Source organism: Halyomorpha halys, unplaced genomic scaffold (assembly GCF_000696795.3).
Source record: "Halyomorpha halys isolate HHAL.00 unplaced genomic scaffold, Hhal_1.1 Scaffold60.1, whole genome shotgun sequence".
In the NCBI taxonomy this organism is placed as follows: domain Eukaryota; kingdom Metazoa; phylum Arthropoda; class Insecta; order Hemiptera; family Pentatomidae; genus Halyomorpha; species Halyomorpha halys.
In genome coordinates this window covers 221081-248537 of record NW_027112396.1, presented here as the reverse complement: position 1 = coordinate 248537, position 27457 = coordinate 221081, and the positions used below count along the sequence as shown (strand labels likewise).

At 31.0% G+C, this 27457-nt stretch overlaps 1 non-coding gene across 1 annotated transcript in view; it reads right to left on the bottom strand.

The window, feature by feature from the left end:
- The window catches only part of LOC106692557 (uncharacterized), a 54689-nt gene extending 29222 nt beyond the window's left edge, over nt 1-25467 (bottom strand). The window contains exon 1 of the transcript XR_010844185.1: nt 25157-25467. This is a non-coding gene — a transcript (uncharacterized protein). The remainder of the gene's footprint in view (nt 1-25156) is intronic.
- Between the last annotated feature and the right edge of the window lie 1990 nt (nt 25468-27457).

Here is a 27457-nt window from a genome sequence, read left to right as displayed (position 1 = left end):
ATATATATATATTAATAAATTAATTAACCCACCTGGCCGAAGAGGAGGGTTTCATGGCGTTTTTCAATTTCAAGCACATTTAAATATTGCTTGATTTAACTACCTTAATGTCTCCTCTTCCCGTTTTAAGTTTTAAGTAAGTAGTAATCAATGAATAAATATTGGAATAGAGGGAAAAAACTTTTACTAGGTATAACTTTTTCTCATGTGGTACCTTTGCAGACTATCCCAAAGTTGTCATACTCGTCACTAAATAACCAATGTACACTATCAAATTTATGGTATAGTCCAATACAAGATAAAAAAAAAAACTTTTATTGTGAACTCTTTAGAATGGTGATGGACAAATCTTTGCTAGGCTTTGGTATCTGGTATCTGTAGATCGGTGGTATCTGAGAGATTTTTCCGAAAAACTAAAGAGGTTCGAAAAATTTATGTTTTTTTTCTGTTAACAAATGAAAATCATCCCAGGGCATTTATTAATTGCAATAAATAAAATATTTAAATGAAATGAAAAAAAAATTATTGGGCATACAATTTATTCATGTGGTACCTCTACAATCCTAAGTTGTCACACTCGCCGTTAAATGAACAAGTTAACCAATGGTTACGATATATATACGATATAAGGAAAAATTTATGCGAGTCTAAAAATGTTCTTAGAAACGTTAAATAATTTTTCGTTGAAAGCTACCATCAAATTGTAGCAATTGCATTCAGGATATGCATGTTCATACTATCTTCAGTACGATAATTATCGATTGAGCAATACATGTAGATTCACAATCGAGTATCAATGCAGTAGGAAGTTATATTTAATACATTGAGACAATATAACTGAGTAAATACAATTCAAAGCTAACTCGATCAACGGTAATTATTTTTATATCTTTCGTTAGTGATTGACAATTTTATTTTTTTATTGCTGCAACTCTATTATATTGTTTGATTTAGAAGAAAAGGAATAGGCCAATTCTATCTTCGATAAGGAAGATATTATTTTATCGGTTATCAATATGTGGTAATTAAAAATCGTAAATATGTAACACCATTTTCTAACATGATCGCATATTATATATGTACTGGATGTGACCTCCGATTTCACCTCCTGCCAATTTCGATTGTACATGACAGTTCCATACAGGCAATGAGTACATGATCAAGTTCATTTGATTAACAAAATACCATCCGAAATTTACGTGGAAAAACAAAAGGATTAAATCTTTATATTACGAAGCCAGTAGGCACTCTATATAACGAGAGGTGATTATTTTCTAATCGAATAGTTAGATAGAGCAAATATGGTTCAGGTTCAGTTATCAACAGCTTTAGGAATTCAAAGGAAGCCTTTTTTGAACACAAAGACTAAAGTAAAATAGGTGACAATATAATAAAGCTTTAGTGAAGTTTTACGTGGTAAGGTCTTCGGGCTCTTTAGGTGTTTTCGCTTTCTTTGGAACTAAACATTTGCGGTGTTCGCCATTTTTTCTAAAGAAGCCTTCTGTTTGAACTAATTTTGAACACGTTTCTAGCCGTCTTTTTTAAAGGAAGAACTAAGCTATAGTATTGGATGAATGATACCATTTGAGAAAAACAAACTCTAGTTCATTTTGTGAAAAATCCGGTGCGGGCGTCATAAAATTAACAAAATATGGAAATTTATCTTGCAAGGGATATTTTAAGAATTACTCATAATAACTATTATGTTACTATAATAACAATTTTAAGAATTGTCATAATATCTAATTAGTTTGTTACCGCCTCATGCTTTTAATTTGATAATCCTTCTGAACTAGCTCTTAAATATGGGCTTACCCAGCGGTGGGCAGAAGGGGGCCTGCCCCCCCTCGAAGGGAAAACAATTATTAATTTAATATAAAATAATTTTTTCTTCAAGCAAATATTAATTGTCATAACTAATAAAGCACTACGACAATTATATATAATGTTGTTTTATTCTTTTTTCTGTGGCGAAAGCAACCTGATTAACTATGGCTTGTCTCCTCTATTTTTGATCCTGGATATACCCTTATCCTTAAAAGTATAGGGTTTTTTTTTAAGGCCGATAGAATAGTGCGATTTGACACCTCTCGATTATTTCCTGTGGGGCTACGTGAAGTCACTGGTTTATGCTGATAAACCAGCAACAATTGACGCCTTGGAGGCCAGCATTGTTCGTGTTATTCGTGACATACGGCCAGCAGTGCTCGAAAAAGTGGCCCAAAATTGGACGTCCAGAATGCGCTTCGTCAAGAACAGCCGCGGTGCCCATATGCCCGAAATCATTTTCAAATGTTAATGTCACGTATTGATCTTTCGAATAAAAAAAAAATTTTGATTACAATTTAATTTTTTGTGTTATTTTTTACAATTTCAAGTTCTATCGGGCTTAAAAAAACACCCTATACAAAATTGAATTGTAATGAGGTGTAGATAGTTGACCGTAGATTAATGATTGGAGAAGTTTGTCGGGGGTGCGGTCAGCAAAGAACAACATAAATAAACAAAACCATATTTATTTATTTTATGCCGACGTTTCGACCTGAGTTTCAGGTCATCATCAGGGGTTATGGCGTAGAAGGTAGGCCTGCAACTCGTTATCTCGTCATTGGCCCTGTGTTACTGGATTCATAATGAGGTGTAGATAGTTGCAACACGAGTTGCAGGCCTACCTTCTACGCCATAACCCATAACTCGTGTTGCAACTATCTACACCTCATTATGAATCCAGTAACACAGGGCCAATGACGAGATAACGAGTTGCAGGCCTACCTTCTACGCCATAACCCCTGATGATGACCTGAAACTCAGGTCGAAACGTCGGCATAAAATAAATAAATATGGTTTTGTTTATTTATGTTGTTCTTTGCTGACCGCACCACCCCGACAAACTTCTCCAAAAATTGAATTATGCTTGAAAAGATGAATTATTGGGACAGTATTTGTATTGCATTACATAACTGTAGAATGTGCAATTTAAAATTTTAAAACCAGATTAGTGGGAAAACACAGTAACAGAAGACTTTCGATCATAGTTACTGGAATACAGGAAAAACTGCCTAAAATAGAATACTATAGTTCCATCATCTACAAATCACAATATCGCTTTGCCAGTTCAATAGTATTTGAATTCGGTAATTTTGAGATATATAAATGTAATCTTAAAAATATGGGTAAGATCTATGAAGTAGAAGACAGAATCATAGTTAAATATATTTCATAAAATATAAGTCAACGTTTTTTTTCTGGATATTTAGATATAATTTTGAACTGTATGGATCTTAGACTTATTGCTAAGATTTCATGCATATCTCAAAACTACCATTATGATGTGAACTGACACAGCGATATGGTGGATCGTTTACTCTGAGGACTGTGGGATATTTGCTGCATGGATCAAATCAGATTGGGAGTTGAAATGAAATGAAAATTCATTAAATTGAGTTTATATAATAATAACTACATTGTTTTACATCTTAAATTCAAATTGATCAAGTCGAATATGATTTTTTCCGTTCGGTGTATTTTAACAGCCACCTTTTAAGTTGACCAAGAGGAGAAAAAAGGCAGTTATCTCACCCAATTTTTGATGACTTTAATGAAAACTATGTTTTATTACTAGTCAATTGATGAGTCTGCGATGTATAGGTAGGGGGAATGAAAAATGGCGGCTGTTTCAAAACGATAAAAAAAAATTTTATTCGGAGCTCTGTATCTTAAAAAGTAGCAACAACACCAGAAAATCTAAGAGAACGTCACTTAAAATAGAGTAAATTTGCTAAAATATAAGGCCTAATAGAGTTATTTACGTTAAATAGTTCTCGAGATTTAGTTTTTTAAAAAGCAATATTTCATTACAATGTTGTGCAGAATGTATTGAAAGATCAGTAGTTAGCGAATTTATTTTGAATAATCTATATCTCAAAAACCATTTGATGTATAGATGTCTATTAGCACTCAAATCAAAGCTAGTTTAATGGGGTATAAAGTAGTTTATGACGTTTGTTTTCGTAGGAGTATTAGTTTTCATGAAATTTGCTAAAATAAATTGATTTATAGTTGTTTGGACAAATTTTCATTTGCCAAATTTATATTCATATGTGATTATCATAAACACTACTGCCCCAACCAAAATAAATGTCATAAACTACTTTATAGTAAGTTACATTTCCTTTAATTTGAATGTTGGCAGACATGTGTGCGTCTTATGGGCCTAAGATATATTTCTTCAAAAATTCAACATTTTATACGAACAACTATAAATAGCATTTTGTGAGTTTATTTTGTCAAATATCATAAAAACTGCTACTCCTGCAAAGATAAACGTTATAAATTATTCTATAGTAAATTTAACTAGCTTTAATTTGATTGCTAGCAAATATCTGTACTTCTTATGATTTCTGAAATAAAGTTTTTCATAAAACAAACTTATTGTCCGAACAACTATAAATCAGTATATTTTAGCAAATATCATGAAAACTACTATTCCTACGAATGTAAAGGTAATAAACTACTTTATATTACATTAAACTAGCTTTAATTTGATTGCTAACAGACATTTGTTAACTCCGATATTTTAGTACATTTTTAAAAGATTATATCTCGAGAACTATTGAACGTAAGTAGCTCTATTATAGCTCATATTCCAGAACATTTACTCTTCTTTAAATAATGTTCTTTTAGATTTTCTTATGTTATTGGTAGTTTTAAGGATATACAGCTCCGAATGAAAATTAATGTTTTTTTTAGGGTTTGGTACAGCAGCCATTTTTTATTCCCCCTACCTATACTTGGCAGACTTATCAGTTTTGACTATTAATTTTACATAGTTTTCATTAAATTAATCAAATATTGGGGTGAGATAACTGCCTTTTTTCTTCCCGGCTCTTGTACTATAAGGACTTACATGATTTTTGTGATTAGAGTAACTGGCATTAAATATTATGGATTTAATGAAGCTGATAAAAGGAAGAAGGAAATTTACGATCTGAGCAGATCGAAAATATAAAGATCAGCCGAAATAGCTAAATCAAATTTTTATAGACAAGCTATGTTATTAATATATATTTTTTCCGATAAGCTGAATGCCGGATCGTTGCAACTCAACCATTGATGACGTGAGAATAAGATACGTCATTGGTGGATTTAAAGTTAATCAATCAGATAAATATATAAAATATAATGACTATGCTTATTCTGACGTCATTGACCGCAGTTTACCAATATTTATAAACCTATTGTCTTCGTTATCTATTTATTGCATTATATTTATCAACATTTGATTTCCCCTTTTCATTGCATTATTTATTGTTTTTTATCTTAAAGCTGGTTCTTTTAATCTTATGAATCGCACAGAGAAGCATTTTCAAACTCAAGGAAAACAGCAAGTTTTGATAGCTCACCTTATCATTTACAATTAGTTTTACCAATAATTACAATCTAGATTGCAGTTTTTTTTATATAATAATTCAAAATGAGAAAAAAAACCTGTTTCTCATGTACATTTTTAAATATCTTTTTTAAATATACACTGATAATTGGAGACTGGAAATTAGAGCAGTTGCATCTTTTGTTTCTCGGCTTCTGGTTCAGCCAAATCTCTACAAACATTATGGTCATCAAATAGAATGTTCTATTGACATTAGTTTTGTATTTCTAGAAATTTTACGTTTCGAGGTAATTTGCACATTTTGAGGAAATTGCATCTTTGTTTATTTTTTTGTTTTAACTATGAAATCATGGTTTCATTTTCAAATTTCTTTTCTTAGGCTAAATTATACGATTTTTTTCTCTCGTAAAATTGGATATTTTACAATTTTTAGCATAAAATAGATTATTTAAATTTTAATATCATCAATTTGGATGCCTGAACAAACTTCTGTTTTCTACGAAAAGGTAATTACATCAATAGGAAGTGATTTTATAAATTTTTACCATAATTAATTTGCGTGGTATGAAGTAGCTCTGTGGTAAGGCAATGTGCTACTAACTCCAAGCACCCGAGTTCGAATCCGGCTGTGGCAGATAGTTATTTTATATTTTACAGTAGCCGCGAGTCTTTCGGGGTCCACCTAGTCTCATTAATTGGGTAAAAATCTAGCGGTCGAGTGTGATTCTGACCAAATCACCTCCTTGCACAACCGTTGAGCTAGTAACAATACTTCCTTACCAAGTACCCCTTCATGGGTTTTAGCGGTACAGGTTTAATTTTTATAATTTTTTAAAATTTATTTAATGTAATTTACATCTGTACAAAATAATAAATACAATAAGTAAGTATGTGGAATGTTTTATTTACACTTGAAAATCTTGGGAAGGAACCACCCATTCGTGGTACTTCAAGCATTAAGTTAAATTAAAAGATCCCGTGGCAATCTTCTTTTCAGACGCTTCGGAGGATTATTATGGATTGTTAAGGATGAGAGATTAAGAATTAATTGGTAAGGAGTTTGGAATGAATAGACGCATATCTGTTTTGGGCCATAACTGCAACGAATGGGATGTTAAGATCTTTGTGGATGAGTTTATTTGCAACGCAATAAGGAGCATCAAGGAGTTTGGATTGTAAGGATTGGATGCGGGAGGAATTTCATGGTTTTTTAGAGCCCCAGAGCTCAATTCCATATGCCCAAATTGGTCTGATTATCATATTTTATAAAAATAAATTTAAAGTTTATAATAGAAAAAGATAAGGCAAAGTTTTGTTCAACACGCGAATTCATCGTAAAAAAAAGGTAAGTAAACATGAGAGACGAATAGTATTATCAGTGGTCTTTGGTAAGTATCAAAATATCTTTCAAGAATGAGCTTCATTCTTATTTAAAATTGGCTATTACAGATTAATACACAACTTGCATTCTGCCTCCGTATTTAGGTCTTCATAACTCCTTCTCACTTTGTAGTGGTTAGTAACAATTTGTTCTGGGTAGTAACAGTTTGTTGTGGTTAGTAACAGTTTGTAGTGGTTAGTAACAATTTATTGTGGTTAATAACAATTTGTTGTGGGTAGTAAAAGTTTGTTGTGGTTAGTAATAGTTTGTAGTGGTTAGTAACAATTTATTGTGGTTAGTAACAATTTGTTGTGGTTAGTAACAGTTTGTAGTGGTTAGTAACAATTTGTTGTGGTTAGTAACTGTTAGTAGTGGTTAATAAAAATTTGTTGTGGTTAGTAACAATTTGTTGTGGTTAGTAACAGTTTGTTTGAAATGAAATGAAAAAATAACTTTATTCTGGGACATATGTCCTCTAAGAATAATTACATGGTTCATATAGTGAGATTTTTATCTGGCGAGCGTTTACAAATTTTCAGATAGTAGAATGAAATTACATTGGTATATTGGCTTTACTACTGTTTACAATGTTAATCAATACCTGCCTATTTATTTGATTACAAAGATGTGGAGGTTTGGTTATTCAATAAATGAAGGAATAGGTGTAGTTTAAATGAGAGAATGGATGAGGACTGGCGAATGGAGATGGGAAGAGAATTCCAGAGGAAGGTTGTACGAATGACGAAGGATTTGCTAAAGAAGGAGGTTCTATAGGAGGGCATGTATAAATCATTCGGATGGGATCTGGTGTTTAACGAGTGGATGGATGAACGAAGAGTGAGGAGATCTATGATATAGGTAGGTATTTTGATGTTAAGAACTTGGAATAGAAAAACACCAAGGAGGTATTGCCTTCGGGAGGTTGGATAGAGCCACTTCAACTCGGAATACCAACGGGAGACTTGAGAGTGCCTAAGGAACCCAAAGATAAATCTTACAAAACAGTTTGTTGTGGTTAGTAACAGTTTGTAGTACTTGGTAACAGTTTGTGGTGGTTAGTAACAATTAATATCTCTTTTTCACAATTACTTTTAAGCAGTTAGTATTTAGAGAGTTTACTTTGATACTAACGATCTTACAGAAACTTTCCATGAACTAACATTCATAATTTTGACTTTTACTGCTCGAAAATTAGGCATCGACTGATAATATTTTACAACTGATATCAACATATCTGTTCCAAATGACAACCTATATTCCCAGCCTAATCATTTGACCATAGGCTAATTCTCTGAATTAACATTTTTTAATATTAATTAACATAATTTAATCATCAAAGATAAAATTGGATTAATTAAATAAAGAAGACTGGCAAGTGCATAGGTCAGTCAGTATAGCTTCCTCATTATTTTAATCTTTTTTTTTCCTTATTCATAGCTCCTCATTTTATTTTTTTCTGCTGTTTCATATTGGATAAATAATTACTTTATTTTTATTTTTCACCCTTCTAAATTTTATTATTTTAAACATATGCATACATATCATATTAAAAAAAAACAGTCTCAAATGCAGGTAATTATACATTTTTTAATAAATAATTAATTTTCTTTTTTCTTACCTCCTTTATTAAATAAATAAATAGCAGAATTGACATATATCTAAATATAATAAAAAATAAATAAATAATTTTTTTTTTTACATCTCACAATAGCCGAGCGATCTAAACCAAATAAATAATTACTTTTTTTTTCTTTTCTCCTTTACTGTAAATATATAAATAACAATATTAATATATATCCATCTTATGTGAAGTCTGGTGATGATAATAAAAAAAAAAGGAAAAAGGGACACTGAAAAGACTCACCAGCTTGCTGAAACAACTGTTTTATTTCGCCTTTTAATTCCTCTAATATACATTCTGTGTGTTTGTTTACGAGGGGAGTTAGGATTACGGCTGATATTGTGCCTGCCCATCCCGTAACTTCCAAATATATACATATGTATTTAGTGCCATTCCTTTGCCACATGACATTATAAGGGGATGGGCTGGGTCCGCTGAAGGCAGTGGTTACAATATTGGGTCAGGAGCCGCTGGCCGTGGTTACAAAGAACGGGATCCATGTTTCTTCAGGATCATCGATAATTACCTGCATTTTAAGGTTAATAATTAATTGTTTAAGAATATAATGAACAGGAAGAGCCGTTTATGAAATACCCAGAATATTACTATTGTGGTTGGTTAAGGGAGAGTAGAATTGATAAGGAGTCATCTAGATATTTAGCCGTAAAATTTCTGAACATTTCATTATGATTGGATAGCAGTAGAGGTGGTAACGTACGCTATCCAGAACCATATTAGTACAAGTGATTAAGAGAAGAAAAAATACAGTAATTTTTACACTATTTTTGATTAATTTACTGAAAACTATGCATATTTACTAGTCAAAACTGAGTGGCCCGAGTTTAGTTACGGGTATTAGAAATTGACGGCTGTTTCAAAACGTTATATATATAGTTGACCGTAAAAATTTAAATATAAGAAGATGCTCAGGGTTGCGGTCAAAAAAAGAACAAATAGTTTATAACTATTTTAATGTCCAACGTTTCGCCCCACTTTGTTGGGCTTCATTAGGGCTAAAAACAAAGAAAAAGCAAACTGAGAATATTACAACAATAAGGTAATTTAAGCTAGGATAAATATTATGTAAAAATAAAGTGATAAGGAATTACATATAAATAAAAGGAAAGATGACATAAAATAGTATCAATATAAAATAAACTTGAATAAACAATGATAGGAATAAAAAAATAAGTAACCCAAGAGTAAATTTTTTTTTTAAAATACGTAAAATATCCAGTTAAAAAAAGTACAGGAAACATCATACATAAAACAAAAGTGGGGCGAAACGTCGGACATTAAAATAGTTATTTGTTCTTTTTTTTTTACCGCAACCCTGACCATCTTCTTATAGTTAAAAAAATGTTTTTATTCGGAGCATCATATCTTTAAAACTACCAACAAGACTAAACAACCTGATAGAACATCATGTAAAGTAAACCGACTTTGCTAAAATATGAGCCCTAACAGAGCTATTTACGTTCAATAGTTCCCGAAAAACAGTTTTTGATAAAACAACATTTCATAAAAAATGCAATGAAAAATGAGTAGCTAGTTAATTTATTTTGAGAAATTTCTTAGAAATCATTAGACATACATATAGATTATTAGCACTCAAATCATATGAATATCATCATAGTAGTTTTTATGATATTTGCATATGAATGTGAGTTTTGCATATGAAATTTTGTCTAAACGACTAGAAACCAATTTATTTGAACAATATTCATAAAGGTATAGGTATTACTCCTACCAAGATAAATGTCATAAAGTACATTCAACTAGGTAACACTTAAATTTAAGGGCTAGAAGGCAACTGTACGTCTAATGGTTCATGAGATATTTTTCCATAAATCTTGCATTTTATCCCAACAACTAGAATTAACTTATGTAAGGTTAGCAATGCTGTATCCTATCCTAAACAGAAATTCCAAACTAGAACCAGAAACAACTGTTCTTATATTTAAAACAATTCTCAGGCCACTGCTAATGTACGGCTGTGAAGTCTGGGGAGCGGCACTCTGCACGAAAAAGAAAAAAATACAATCTTTTCAAAATAAAGTCCTAAGAATCGCAGTTAATCTTCCTTGGTTCGTAAGAAATTGCCAATTGCATCGCGAATTACAAATAGAGTCAATAGAGGACTATATCAAAAAACGGTTCATAAAGTTCCACTCCCAGTTGCCCACAGTTAAAGGAGCAGTGACCTACAACCTGAGAAACCCAACCTCAACCCCAAGACTGAAGCCCAGACTGCTGCAAGACATTCTGTTATAATTTTTTAATAAATATAAAATTAATTCATAGTCACACTACCTCTATTTACTAATTATTATTATTTTTTTTCTCTCTTCCCTTTTTCAAATTAACTTATTTCTTTTTACTATTAGAAGACAATTGTTTGTTTTATTTAAGAGTACCAATATCATTATTTTTGTTATTAATTTTACTTTCCTCTTTTATTAAGAAGCATTATTCTTATCTATTTATTTTATTGTTATTATTATTTTTCGTTTAATAAGAACATTTTATATAGATTGGGGTGTCATTTGTATGAATATACCCCCTCAAAATCAACTGTTAAAAAATATATATAATATAAGTTATATCAACCATGTAAGGCCCACCAGGGCGATCTGGTATAAAAATAAAACAACTAGAATTCAAAATATTGTAAATTTATTTTATCAAATATTGTGTAAACTACTACACTTATGAAGATAAACATCATAAAATACTTTTTCCCATAGTTTTCCCAAAATTTATTATAAAAAAAACTTGTGATTTTTCGTTATTTTGTTATGAAAAGGCTCTCACACACTTAGATGTTTCACCACAAAAATCAAAATTATTCAAATTTGAATTTATGATTATAAATTTCCTGCGCATCTGAGTAATGACGCCTTAAGATAAAGAAGGCATTGTTATGATCCACGGTCATCGTGATTAGCAAACGAAGAAGATGATCTCCTTTGCGTGATTTCTGTGGCAGTGGTGATAACCTTTGGGGTCAGCAGCATCTTCAACTCGCTCCATCTTGTCATTATTTGTTAAAATATACAATTTAGAATTATTCTTATATGTTGATGAGTTTATATAGATCTATAGTTCATTTTTAAATAAGCACTCATCAGTTATATTTCAATGGTTATTGCTCTAAAATAACACGATAATTGGTACTTGAGGAATGGTTAAATATAGTCTTAATAAAAAAAAAATGATATGTTGCAGTTGGTGGATCAAACAACGTTCTCTTACCATCCTACTTTGAGGTAAAATTAATCATATGGTACATAGCTAACATAAGTGAAAGTAAAAACTGACTATTGCTATAACAACCATGGAAATACAAAAATGTTTATTTATAAATTAAGTGTATTTAATCACTTTTCGTTATCTTTGGCGATCTATTTGTTCTCTGCTGATAGACCAGTTTACTTTCAAAACACTTTATCCAGAGCCAAACACTCCTAGGGATCTTTGTATCTATGTAGATATGTAGTCACTGAGACCTTGGATACATTTCCTCTGACGTATACATGGATACATTATTGATAGAATATATTTGAATACACTAACATATTTTGAACACTACATATATTTTAAGATTCTGTATATAAGAATCCTGACAGGATAGCAGACATAGAGAGGAGGAGCGGAGAACGTGGGCTCCTCTAAATAAAAAGAAAATTCTAATTTTATGATTGGAGAATGATTTTATAACCTCCATATTAAAAAATGTTATCACTCCTTTTGATCCTGCACAATTTTCTCAGTTTATTTACAGTTTTTCTTTTCACATTTCGTAGATTGTCATTCGGATTCCAGATAAAAAAAGAATAACTTCCTTCATTGACATACAAAGAAATCATTTAAAAGTTAAATAATACATCATCGAACCTTATGTAGAGTTTATTTTTTCTTCTGCGCCTTCCTTTCTAAGTGGAATATCTGAATCCCTAGAAATTCATGTAGTTCATCATTCATCAGTTATATAGTTAATTATTCATAAGTCATATAGTTCATCATTTATCAGTTATACAGTTCATCATTCTTCAGTCATATAGTTCATCATTCGTTATATAGTTCATTCAGTCATCAATCACTTCTGTGAAAAGGTGTGAATAAGACGGCTGAATGAAATGAAAGGCCTTCATTGACGAAGGAGGGCCCTTCAGATTGAAGATTCAAATTATTTTCTCAATAAATTTGGGTTATATACAATACGGTAAGTAGGAATTATTTATCATTAAGGTATTTAATGTTTAAAAAGTAAGAAGCATTAAAAAGAAAGTAAAAATTTACAAGATGTGTTTTTCTACAAAACAAGATAAACTACTCAATATTTCTTGAAGAAGTCCTACTTCACAGTTCATTATAAATTTGTTTTTATTTAAGAGGCTCATGCGGTAAGGAGGTTCAGGAGTAAGGAGGCCCATGAGGTAAAGCTGGCAGTGGTTAGAGCAACTGCTGAAGGCAGTATTGTTTTTTCACTTTATATAGAGTGTCCCAAATTCTGAAAGCACACAAGTAAGACCGGGGGGATACTGAAAAGGAACTGGTCAGCGACGCAAATTACCAACGAGTTTACTTCTAGTCACTCCCTACGAAATACAATGGAGCAGAATGAGACGCCGCACACGGTGCTACTGGTTGTGGACTCATCAGTGATTCCTGAGGAACTAATTTCGCGTCACTGATCAGTTTCTTTTCAGTACCTCCGTGTGCCTACGGCCTTAAGATGCCACTGATCATGTGCATCTTTTTGATCCGAATTGATTAAACAAAGTAATCCGCAGAGATAAGATAATAGACTTTGGTGGTGGAGGTTAGAGGATCTTTTACAGCAAAGGAGGATTGTCGACGATTTCAAAAATATAGCCCTAATTTCAGACCAGACACAGTACATCTCAAATCAGCAGTCAAAGTAACACTAACCAGATGAAAATGTAGCCGAGTGAGTTAACATTCTGTTGTCAGCGTCGTTTGGTATTTGGTAAGGGCGGCTTGATTCAAACTTCGTGACATACCCACACATTAGACCACTTCCCAATGGCTAGAATAGGTTATGAACCTATAAGATAACACATCTTTCCTGGTCTAAGTTGGAGAACATAATAACGTTAAAATTAATAAATAAATGACCAAATAGGTTTATTGAACACATACTGATTTTGTCTTTCTCCTTTAATTTATTTATGTAATATGAAAACATATTTTGGTGTTTGCGTCATTGGATACTGTGTGCCTTTATAAATATATAGTCAGAGTACAGGGTTTCTACCTTATGTAACAGTTCTCAAAAATAAACCAATATAAAAATCGATCAATTGGATATAAGTGCGTCAGCAATTATTCTGCGTAAAGAGATTAAAAATCAGAAATATTTATAACTCCGTAACGGTTTATTGACCTATCATCATCAACAAATAAACCAATGGGTGTTATTGCCATCTGCTTGAACAAGGAAAAGATCAATGAACGTCAATGAATAAAAAAGTTAAAAATGGATCCACTAATAATACAGAAGGTGACTTAGAGTTGATTATGGTGATAATAGCTAATTTATGGATATATAATATTTCTTTTGGTAATGTCTGATTTAAAAAAGCTGAAAGCCAACAGTGAAAAACTTAAAAATCTGCGTTTTGTTTTGTCAAAAATGGGAACAAGTGGCCTCGTAGACTCAAACATAAGCTTCTTTTTTGACAACTCTTGTTTCACTCATTGCTCCTTTAAACATTTGTTTGGAAGAAGACTGTTGTTGAAGTAAAAATTAATGAATTGCACTTACAGCGTACCCCTTCGAATTGCACTTATAGCGTTCACCTTCGAATTGCGCTTACAGCGTTCACCTTCGAATTGCATTTACAGCGTTCCCATTCGAATTGCACTTACAGCGTTCACCTACGAATTGCACTTACAGCGTTCACCTTCGAATTGCATTTACAGCGTTCCCATTCGAATTGCACTTACAGCGTTCCCATTCGAATTGCACTTACAGCCTTCTTCTTCGAACTAAGTGAGCTGAAAATTGGTATGTAGCTTTTCAATTTCTAATGCAGAACAATAGCCTAAAAGTTACGTGGATTTTTATAAAAATTATCTCATGTATTTTTCACGGTAAAAAGGTTTAGGGCACCTCCAAACAGTATCTAAATTAAATACAAGAGTTTTTAGGTTCCAAAAATTGATTTTGAAATTCTATAACATCTCCTCTGGTGAGTATTGTGAAATTTCAAACAAAAAACAACCATGGATCCGATGGATTTGTCCGTTGCCAAGTAGTGTCCGCTGAGAAGGGGCATTTGTATATATGCCCGTCTAAATCCAAATCTACCAGATCAGTCAATATACGATCTTCCCACCTACGTTTCGGTCTACCCCTCGGTCATTTACCCGTCAGTTCATCGCTTATTAATATTTTAGGGATCCGTTCGTCACTAAGCCCTAAACCTTACACGTCCTTGCTCGCCGCAATGATATTACCTGCGTCATATTTACTGGGCACAGTTCCCTCAGTTCAGTGTTGTGCAGTCTTCTAAATTCTCCGACTAACCGACCCGTTTAAGCCTTCACGACCATCCAAGTAGCCTACACATTCTTTATAAAAATATCCTTTATGAAATGTCCATCGTTTCGGCCGGTCCGGCAAGTATTAACGATTTTAATTTATTAATAATTTATATCCTTCACAAAAAGGGTTATTAAAATGGATGCTCCTCAAATAATTGCCTCTAATCTCTAATTAATTGAGAATAATTGCCCAACTATGACTATCCAGTAAATATGCAATTACTCTAAATGTCGGTCCACACAAATATACTTTGGACCCACAGAAGCTTTGTCCAGCTTGTGATGGAACGGCCCTGGAGGATTGTTTCCATTTTTTGACAAATTGCCTCGCGTATCGTGAGAAACGAATCCGATACATGCCGAAGCTAAGCGATATTAGCCGAAATCAGTTGTATGAATTTCTGTCTGCACCCTCAGGATTGGATCTTAAACTGTTTTTTATATATGTAACGCAAAAACTTTAGCTTAGAGCTGGACACCTATCGTCCCAATAGGAGGTATAGTTATTGTTTTGTTTTTTAATATTGTTAAATATGAAGTGACGTTTTTGTTTTACTGTTTTATTCCAACGAATGTAGATACCAGCTTGTTATTAGTTTATATAAACGATCTTTAACTCATCATTTTTGTAAAATTACTACACTTGATTGTCTATTTCATGAATTACACAGGCTAACTCTATTTGTACGGGGGTTGCTTCATAAACAAATAAAAAACATTATTATTATTATTATATCCTTCACAATTTTTTATTTTATTATCAATAATTTATCAAGTTGTGTATGTACAATATTGATGTGATAACTTACTGATAGTAAAATACAAAAAATGTGAAGTATATAAATTATTAATAAATGTTACAGTGACAAATACAGGTTTATTCTGACTGTTAAATTGACTTGAACATAATAACCTGTAAAGTTTTATAAAATAATGTGTCGCCGTGATATTAAAATTATGAATGTTCTTGATGATGGCCGAAACGTTAGATACGTAGCATGTTCTAATAAAGAAGGTTGAGACTATTTGGACAATTTTTCATTATTAATAAAACTAGCATTCTGCAACAAGATAATAAAAATTGTGTCATTCGATTGGAAATTCCTGAGTTATGATAGCTAGAGAAGAAGTGGATAAGTTTAGAAAATTAACAGCACTTTCATATTTATATATAAAAAACTTTAGAGGTTAGAGAGAATGAAGATCTACTTTGGGACACTATACATAATATCTAATTTAATCTTATCACAAATAATATATTTTAATGCTAATTTTACTTTTTTGTAGTATATTATTTTCCGCAATAGAAGTATAACAACAAAAATAAATAATAAATTAATGCCAGAACGGACTGGAAGTTATATTTCAAGTTTAAGAAATTTATCTAAAACGATTTCTTCATATAACTATGAAATTTTCATTTTCATAACTTTTTACATTTTTCAAACAAATTTAAATAGCAATTTAAAATAATATTGATAATTGATATTATATATAGAGGTACATATCTATAGAAATTACTAATCAAATTGTTATCATATAAATATTGCATAGGTTTACATAACTTTATCTTAAGAGCTAAAAAAAAGTAATAAATAATCTTCATTTTCTTTTGATGACCGTTGGTGAGCTTTAGCTGCCTTGATTGTGTCCTATTTGCGTCAATGAGATCTCAATCGCTTCTGTTATGAAGATATTTTGATGAGGCCGAAATATAATAAAGATACCACAGCATAAACCCACATCATAATTTTTTTTTTTAATAGTCTTTGTAAATATTTTGATCCTATTATCATATTTTGGCCAACTACTGAGTTCCACGTCCCAGTAGAAGAAGGAACGGTTTGCTCTACGCCGTTAGGAACGCTGGAGTGCTGAGTCAACAATGACAAAGCTACCATTCTTCCGAGGACGAAACACGGCATAAAATAGTCAAAGATGGACTAGGACTACGAAGAAAGGAATAACAATCGTTCTTGAAGTAGTTTGATAACAAGTATGCCAACTATAGTATTTTTTTTATAACTCCGACGTTTCGGCCATTATTCTCAAGGATATGTACTAATTAACAATTTAAATTACAATCTAATTATAACAAATTATATTTAAAAACATTCTGAATTATAAATTATCCTACTTTATTTATAATATTACGGCTACAACAAAGCTTACAGGCTGTTCTGCCTAAGTCAAAATATATCTTAGTCTATAAGCCTGTTTTTGTCCACTATTTAACTTATTATAATTTTATTCAACCTATTACAATCTTATAAATTAATTTATTTAGTTTGGTATATTCTCATTATATTATTGGTATATTTCCATTTTTATTTTAGTTTATTTATTTATTCATTTCAGTATTAGAATAATATAATAAAATTCGATTAATAATGACATTGTTGTAGCAGTGATATTAAAAATAAGGTAGGATAATTTATAATTCATATTATTTTAAAAAATGATTTTTAATTATTGAATTGTAATTGAATTTGTTAATTAAGAAATATCCTCGAGAGTGCCAGAATGGCCGAAACGTTTGAGTAGTTGTGAGAAAATAAACAAACCAATCTCGAACAAGAAATTAAATTATATATAAATATAGAGGTTTAGTTAATAGATACCTAACTGAATAGTTCGCTTAAAGATGCTAATATCAAGAACTACATATCAGATTTGAAAAAATATTTTTAATTTGGGTAAACCCTTTGTTGAGGTTGAGGTTGATTATAAGATCCACTGTAATGGCACGATAAACATATACATGACAAAAGGCTTGCGCGAGGCCAGGATTCATGAATGCACCAGTCAAACTTTTAAATATTTGAAATTGAGAGTAAAATGGTAGTTTTGAAAATTAAATTGGACGGTAAAATAACTATATTATGTAGTAGATAATGTAATATTTGACAGTTGAAGGTGTTTTAAAAAATAAGAATTCTATGAAACTGAAATGACATATTTAAAGTAGGTATACACATTATACCTCTATGGGTAGAAATGTAATATAGTATATGGGCAGAAAATTGTTTTCTGTTACATTGTAGCCGTGAGTCAACCCTTTGCGTTCTGAAGCCATCCTGGGGTCCACTCAGCGTCATAAATTGGGTCCTCTAATTGGATAAAAATCTGGCGGTTCAGCATGATTTTTCATCAACTCCTTGCACAACTGTTGGTCTGGTCTGGTCTGGTCTGACCCTACAAAGGTTGTAGTGGTTCAGATTTTAATTTTATATATGTATTATTAAATCCTAACGTACGGGGATGACATTGCGTTCCTAGATGACACGGGAATACTCGCAAAGACATAAGAGAAATATGCTTGCTAGTGAATGAAGATGGAGAACAAAATGTATGTTGTGTGCCGAAAAATCTGCCCTAACTGCCATGCATGGATAACAAATTTGAACTCTGTAAAGTTACAGATGAATTAACGGTGAACTGCTTGCAGAGACTAATCGGTCTATATCTCATGATATGAAGCAATGAGGTTAAGATGGGTGAGACATATCGCTCGAAGCGATCCATCAGGATGCCTTCACACAACAATGAATGCTCTTACAGTTGGCAAGAGACAACGTAGGAGGGCAAAAATTATATGGATAGACTGAATGAGCAAAGATGCAAGAGCAGGATACTGCAAACTGAAAAGCAGTACCCCAAGACTGGTAGGCGTGTATATATAATGTAAGTTCTTGAGATGTAAAAGCTAGTTTTTCACTAATTCTCCGAGCGGAAGTACTTCTTTATATCACATAGTTTATAATTTTCTTGAAAACAAATTTTAGGATATTGAATTAATTTTTGAGACAAGATAAACTAAAATGGTTGTGGATATGAGCATGGTCTCATTGAAATAGCCTGAGAGATTTTAAATACCAACATCTTGAAAATAGTTTTATTTATAGTCCGCTATCTGACCCAGCAATGCTTCGCTATCGCTATATTTGAGGATGTATGTAGATTAAATAAACATGATTGATAATTATAAATGTATGTATTTAGTTAAATTAAACATATAAGTATATAGGTATACTTTATTATTATAATTTAGTAACATAAAGTGGACCAATATATGCGATGACATTCGCTTTTAGCATTTCATGAAAGAAGCGCTGAAATAAACAGTTGAAAATCTTTCTTAATTAAATTTGAGGATGTATATAGATTTATTGAACAAGATGGATAGTTTCTTAAAATTTATTATATTTAGTTAAAATTAAATATTTAGAAATACTTTATTACTATGGTTTGGTAACATAAATTGAACCAATACATGCTATAAAGTAGCAACCATAAATTTTTATTAAAACATATAAATAGCTTCAACATTACTCAATCAATCAACATCAAACTTTGCAGTGGTTTAAGTAAGGACAATAATAATAATAATAATAAGTAACATTAAGATTCAGTAACATTTATAGTTTGGAAATAAAAACTCTCACTGTGCTTCAACATTAGTACTATACCCAAACAACTGAGACTGATTGGCATATCAAATAGTGGTAAAATTCTAACTAATTTTATTTTATATATACTACCTAAACTTTCAATAGTTTTTAATTTAATTTAGTTTATTTTAAATAACTAGGTAACTCTTAAAATTAATTGTAATAGTTAAATATAAATTATCAAAGCGTTTGTTAGTTTTGAGAAGAAAAAAGAGAAATAGTTTCCTGTACATTAAAAACGTGTAATAAGGCATTAAAAAGCAAAAGGATGTTAGTATCCAACATATAATAAAGTATTGGAGGAGAGTTGCGAAAAATAATAAATTAAAGGACGAGAAGGGTAGGAAAAACGTGTGGCAATTAATTACTTTAAACCAGTTTATAAGTTAATATTTTTACCATCAAACGTTATTCGACAAGTTTATAATTTTTAAAGTTACAATATTGTAATTAATTTTATTATAAGATTATAAGTTATTAATTACAAAGAAATGGTCGAATCCTCGAAATATGTAGTAAAACACATTAAATTGTAAATCACTATTATTTCAATAATTTCTTTAGAAGACTGCTCAATGTTTCACAACGACCCAGCGTTCGGTGAATCAGAATCAGGTGATGTCACTGCGATCCAATTCAAGAATAGATCACAACTTGATAGAAATGTCATTAATTCAATAATCAATTTAGTACAAACATTCAAAAAACAGATACGAAAGCAAAACAAATGTCTGCCAAGTACATAGAGTAAGCAGATCAATGGTTACCTCAAAATATAAATATTTATGCCATTCGTGAAGTAGTTGGTGTTCCATTAAACTGATAATGACCATTTTCTCACTGATCCCCAACTTTTCTTCAAATTTGGACTAGATCTGAGGAGTTGTTTTCGAAATATAAGCGTGGCCTGAAAACACGTTTACGCCTTCGAAACTCAGAGTTATAGTTGGAATTTGATAGCATTTGTAAGGGACTAACCAGAAATCCACACAATTTCTGCAGATTTTATCAAAATTATGATCTATCGTGCCTCAACAAAAATTTTACTCCAGATGGGCACGGAACCTCGTGACATCTTTTGCCGTATGGCACAAAAGTAGTGTACGAAGCGTATTATGTCTCTAATTGATTTTTTGTTCGTTATACGGAGATACGAATAATACTTAATCTATCAGATAGTTTACAGTCTGCTTTTATAAATCAACTGTTGTACTGTTCGCTGCAATGGATTTGATAATTTTTGCTAGTTTATTCAACTCCGTTTTTTAGGTTTCACGATATTTTAATTCAAATGTTCGAAAACTCGTTATTGATTTATTTATAGTAATATATTTTTCAATATACACCTCTCTCTCGGCGTAGCATCAAGATATAATTTGAATTATAGCTCATAACAAACAAGATCAGATATTGAACATTTCCTACAGTCACAGTTTGCAGCTCCGATTTTTAGTTTTTGAACTACTTTAATCTGAATAGAAAACATATCGAGTGTTGCACCTCCGACCCCTTCCCCCTGCAAAATCTCCCCCCTTATACCAATTACATATGTACGTATATATTTTTTCTTGTGTTGCGGAATGTCGGTAAATACCTTTCAGTTCAAAAAGCTTACTTCGTTAGTAAGAAATCAAAAAACTGAAGGTTAATTACTAAAACGTGTAATACAGTAAGTGTATGGTTTACAGTAAACACAAATTTTGAGATTCTATGACTTACTCGTTTTATGCAGAAAATACAGATTTAATACTTATACAATAGATGGGTGAACAATTGCTATCTAAGCGTTTACAGTAGTAGCTGAGTCGGCCAGAGATTCAACGCACTTGCTACAAGAGAATATCCCTTCTATAAAAGTCTTATAGAAAAATTAAAAAAAAAAACATTGTTTACTTCATAATTTTGTTCTAAGAGCAGAACTTGGACTTTTAACTTCCAAAAATGACTACTTAACTTTTTGAAAAAAAAAAACGTTTATTTTTTTTTCTTTTGCAAGTTTAAGTAAAAATTCACTCATGGCCTACCTCATGCGCATGAGGCAAATGAAAATAGTGGACACAGTATAATAAATTCTGTTTATTATAATAAAAAAAAAAGTTTTTTCCAAGAAATACGATAATTTTACACTAGTCCCCATAAATCCAACTTAGGAAAACCACTAATAAATAAAAATATTTTTAATAAATTTAATATGAATTAATTAATTAACTTAATAATATTTATAATAAAGGAGCGAAATAGCTCAATGAACTATTTTCACTCTTTACTCCAAAGACCCAGGTTAGAAACCTGGTGTGGGAGATAATTACTTAGTCTGTTTCTGAAACCGTGATTTTGAATTCGGGTACCCTCCGGGGTCCACCGAGCCTCATAAAGTAGATACCCTTCATTGGAGAAGCAGCTAGCAGTCGAGGGTGATTTTGACCAAATCACCTCCTAGCACAACCGCTCGCCTAGTAACAGTACTTACAAAGTTCTGAACCGTGACCTTTCGTTGGTTTTAGCAGTACAGATTTATTATTTATTTTTTAAATTGTGGGACAATCGACCCAGAAGATTACTTGATGTTTCACAACAGCTCAGCGTTTAGTGAATCAGTTTCAGATGTTGTCACTGCGATTCGGTTCAAGAATAGACAGTTTGATCGAAATGATATTAATCTAATTATTAATTTGGTATAAAGAGGTGAAACCATCTTCTAAGGTTAGGATGGCTTCCTCCACATTTCTACTGGGCTGGTAAGGGATTATATATTATTATATAAGCTATAATAACAAATTTTATTTTTAATAAACTGGATTTTTAATAAAACATATGAATCCAGAAAAAAAAAACATTGGTGAATGATGAAGTCAAAGTAGGATTCAATGAATTTTAACGTATAACAAACATTTTAAATATAGAAAAAATATTTATACATAAAAATCCAACATGGTCATAAATAATTATATTAAATTAAAATATAAAAAAAAACTCTCAAAATATATGCATAAAAAAAGTAAATATACTAAGATAAGAATAATAAAAAAAAAAATGAATTCCTCAGGATCGAAAATTGTGTTAATTCAAATATAATTTCGTTTAGACGCGGTTAATTCAAAATTTCTGTAACAAACTAGCGTGGACAACGGTTTATAAATTGTAATTTTAAAAATTATATTGTATTTTAGGAGAATTACGACCTTTAAAATACTTATTATTACTACTGTACTAGTATTGGAATTTTATAAAAAAATTTTGAACAGTTATCGTTTGCTGCAATCTATTCCCCATGTTTTTACTGAAACGAATTAAAAAAAAAAAAAAAAATGATTTTGTATTTATCGCACATTGTGATTGAACTCTGTGTTAGGTCCTTTTCCATTTCCACACGAATATCGAATGATGCTCTGTTCAACAGATACAATTAATCATTTGTATGAAATAGAGATGTATCATACAGGGAAATGTTGTACCATGCAAAGATGGATATGAAGTATCATCACAAAGAGGGATGTATCATATGGGGAAGTATCATACAGCGAAATGATGTATCATACAAGAAGAAGTGTATCATAAAATAGGGATGTATAGCAAATAGATATGTGATGTATTATACAAATCTAAGGTGACAAATATCGTATAAATGCATAGTACTTTGATATAATTTAAGATTTTTAAAACAAATAATCGATGTGAAATCAGGCTATAGTTATCAACAGACTTTAGGAACTCTGTCATAACTGACACTGATATTTCATTGCTCATTACATAACAGTGCATATGCACTACGTTTTATCAATGTATATTTAATTTTTATATCCATGCATCTGAAGTATTAAGTACGTGTTCCTATTTTGTTTTTTATATATACAATAAATAGTTATTCTATTCTTCAAATCATAATTATTTCTAGAACTATATAGTGATTGGGCAGGAATCAAAAGTGAGATGAAAATCGAAAAAATATTTTTTTAAATATTATTGGTAGGGTAAAAAAAGATTTATACTTGCGATCACATCGGTGATAATAAGGCAAGTTATTAATATGATACTGAAATTTACACAAGAAATATTTTGTAAGTTTTGATAATAACAATTAGTTATTGACCGTTGTAAAAACTAAGCACTCAATTTTTACTATTTTTTAATGTACAGAGATTTAAAAATATAAAATAATGTATAAATGTTAAATGTTAAATTACTTCTTCTGACGTTCTCTAAAAAGACATTGCTCAATAATTATTTGAAAATAATAATTATAATATAAAATTAATTACTGCATTATAAGAGAGATAATAAAAAAGCTAAGTTGTTGACGACAAATTATAAAATATATAAAAGAAAAAATAGTGAAAACATCATTTAATATGCATTTATGCATTGCAATCGTAATTAAAATAAAAATATAATATTGTTTGTATTAAAATAAAATAGAAGAAAAATAAAGTAATTAACAAAATAAAAGCTTGAAAAAAAACTAGAATCTAAAAATAGATAATTAATGAAATATTAAAATATAAAAAATAATAAAATGATTTGGATAGTAAAACTACAAAGCATAAATACAAATTTTCTACGACTTACAACAATATAACAATAAAACAAAATTGATATCGACAATGATTGAATATATATTTTGGGAAAAGTTTGGTTTAAATTAAAATAGAATATAGAGAAATTATAAAGAAGGGACTAGCAAAACCAAAAAATTGAAAATAAAATTAGATTATAAAACATATAATAAATTAGACATTAAATTGTTAGAAATCATAAATGCTTTGCATAGTATAGCAACAAAAAATATATGTATTTTAAGTGGCAAACCAAATAGAAAAAAAAAATTATTTCTAGAGGTTTCTCTTATAAATAATCTTTTTTTTAAAAGGATATCTTCATTGTTTTTTTTTTAATTTTCATTGCAGATATCTTTAGAATAACGATATGATATTTTATCATTTTAAATGGTACAAACATTTCATCAGACCTACGAGGTATATTAAATTATTAATCAGATTTAAATCTAGAAATACACATCTATATTGTTATACTATTAACTGGTTAAAATATTACTTTAACACACACATGTGTGCGTATAATAAATATTTTTTAATATACTTGTATATTTTTAAACTGGACACAATTCTTCCTTTTTCAAATAAAATAATTTATTTCATACAATCAGCAACAACGTTTCAGGAAATATCCCCCATCTTCAGGTTGCTGATAAAAATAACCTATATATAACATATAATTATCTCCTTTCTTGTCATTCTTGCTAATATATCATAATAAATAAAACTATTTAGCTGTTAATAGTTAAACAAAGGAAGAATTGTGTCATTCACCAAATCCAGTTTAATTCAAAAACTCTTCCAGTAAAAGATCATTAAGTTTTGTATATTTTTATTTTTAAGAACCTGATTTATTCCTAATTGTGTTTGTCGTAGATATAAACAAATAAGCTGAGACGAACAAAAATTAGCTATAGTAGAAACTACTAGCTAAAATTGCCATGGCAACGATATTTATTTATCAATGATTCATTCATGAATAAGGGTCGTATCCATGGCAACTTTAGCTAGTAGTTTCGACCATAGCTAACTTTTCCCATCTCTGCAAATAAGTATGAATGAATGTACCAGTAAAATTTCATACCCCAATAAAAAAATTTGTAAGTACCCAATGTATTGAATTCGCCATAATTACAGAAAATTTATGATATATTATGTAATATGTAAGAATGCTATTGTTCTTATTACCTGTTGTTTTTAAAAAAGACGATGGTTGCTGTACTGCGGGTGGTGTTGGTTGAGGACCCCACTACCTGCTACAAGTGCGTACGATTGCGGACTGGAGCTCAGTAGTGGTCAGAGGCTATCCCTCCTACCACCGTCACAATATATCTCTCTATTCCTGTAGCAGCTTCTGAGTAATGTTATCTCTTCTCCTGGATATTGGGTAGGTCGTGCCGAGCCGTTTCTCAGGAATCCCATGAGCCATCCTCAATGCAGATAGCTACAGATGACCTTAACATCATTTTTTTAGTTTGTGGTTTATCCTCGAAAATTTCTTCAACGTTACGAAGAGTTTAAAAGAAATTTGTTAGTTCTTGTTTTGTTTTTTTTATTATCGAAAGCAGATTTATGAAATAATTTTAATGTATAACAAAAATAAATTTGATAAAATCGTCCCACAAACACTGAATAGACTAATATATCACTTATCAGGATCAGAATGGATATTTAGTTACTCCTTGGTTAGTTAAGGAATCTTTTAGAACTCACATACTACTCTCCTCGTAATCTAATCCTGATATCCTCCTCGTCATGTAGCAATGTAAATATCAGCAGTGGCCATTTCTGCTATCGCTCAGTATGTCCTAAGGGCATCTAGGGCGGTGCTGTCCACAAGTATGTGTTAGGGCATAGAGGGACGATGAATCTTGCCCCGAAAGCCCCCATGCCTGTTAGGAATTGGGAGATCCAGTAGTCCCGGAGGACCCAGTTTGCTTCTTACCGGGACTGGGCAGTGGGAAAATACATTCTCAAGGTAAATCTGTTCCAGATTCTCATTAGTTGGTCAACAGAACCGAATTTACCTGGGCTGGTTGACTTTCATTTTCATGGCGGCCACAAGAAATGAACACTTAAATTTCCCACTCCGATTAAAATAGGTTAGTAATACAGGTTACTATGGCTCCTCCGTAAAAATGGTGAGGAGGTAAACAAAAAAAGTTGGGGTTGGATAATAAAAAAATCAAAATAAAAAAAACAGAATGTGAATGGGAACATGGGAGTCTAAGTTTAAAGGTGTTCTTGCACATTTACCAAAATATATTAAAACGTATGGATAGGCTGCTACAAGCTATAGTACAAGGGCCCAAGAGGAGAAAAGAGCTAACATTATTTAACTCCAATTTTCGATTACAAATTTTGGGAATAAAAATGGTGGCTGTTTCTAAATGTTAAAAAAAATTAATTTTTCATTCGGAGCTGTTTATCTTTAAAACAACCAACACTTGAAATCCAGAGAGAACACCATTCAAAGTACAGTGCATTTGCTAATGTTTAAGGCCCAATAAATTTCATAAAAAAATGTTCTGAAAGTGAATGTATTTTGAGAAATTTATACATCGAAAATTCGACGTACAGATGTCTATAAGCAGTCAACTGAAAGCTAGTTTAATGGGATATAATTTATGACGTTTATCTTCGTAGGAACAGTATCTTTGTGATATTTGCTAAAATAAATTTATTTATAAGTGTTTATGTGCGATTAACAACAATTTGCACATTTAATAAATGTTTTTGTGTAAAATTTTTTTTCATAAGCGAATATCATAAAACCTTCAGATTCAATAATTATTGCTATCGGTACATTGGGGAGGGGGAGGGAACTAGTCCTACAGGTGAGCCAAGTGGCCCCCTTTGCCAACCCCTGGCGGCTACCAGAGTACTAACCAAGAGTGTCAAAATTCATTCTTCGGAACCACTAATGAATAAATATTAACTGCCCCAGGTGGGAATCGAATCCACAACGTTCCAAACCGGGCTCTGGGACCTACATCCCAAAACGCACGGCCATCACGCCCCTGATTCAATATTTAACTGTAGATTAAGATTGTATATTTTATGATTCTAAAAATAGCTTGTAAAATACATTGATTTAAATTTGGCCAATTAACTTTGACAATTTAGATTTTATTTAACACTATACTGATACACACCAAAAAAGATACATTATATGTTATTAAACACTATACTGATACACACCAAAAAAGATACATTATATGTTATTATATTTTATTAAACGCTCAAAAATAAGCACATTATATGTTATTATATATTATTAAACGATCAAAAATAAGCATATTATATGTTATTATGTATTATTAAACGATTAAAAATAAGCACATTATATGTTATTATATATTATTAAACGATCAAAAATAAGCACATTATATGTTATTATATATTATTAAACACACAAATATATTAATTAACGAGTTCTTGATAAAACTTCTAAAATGAAAACTAAATTTACAGATTACCTTGTTGTAT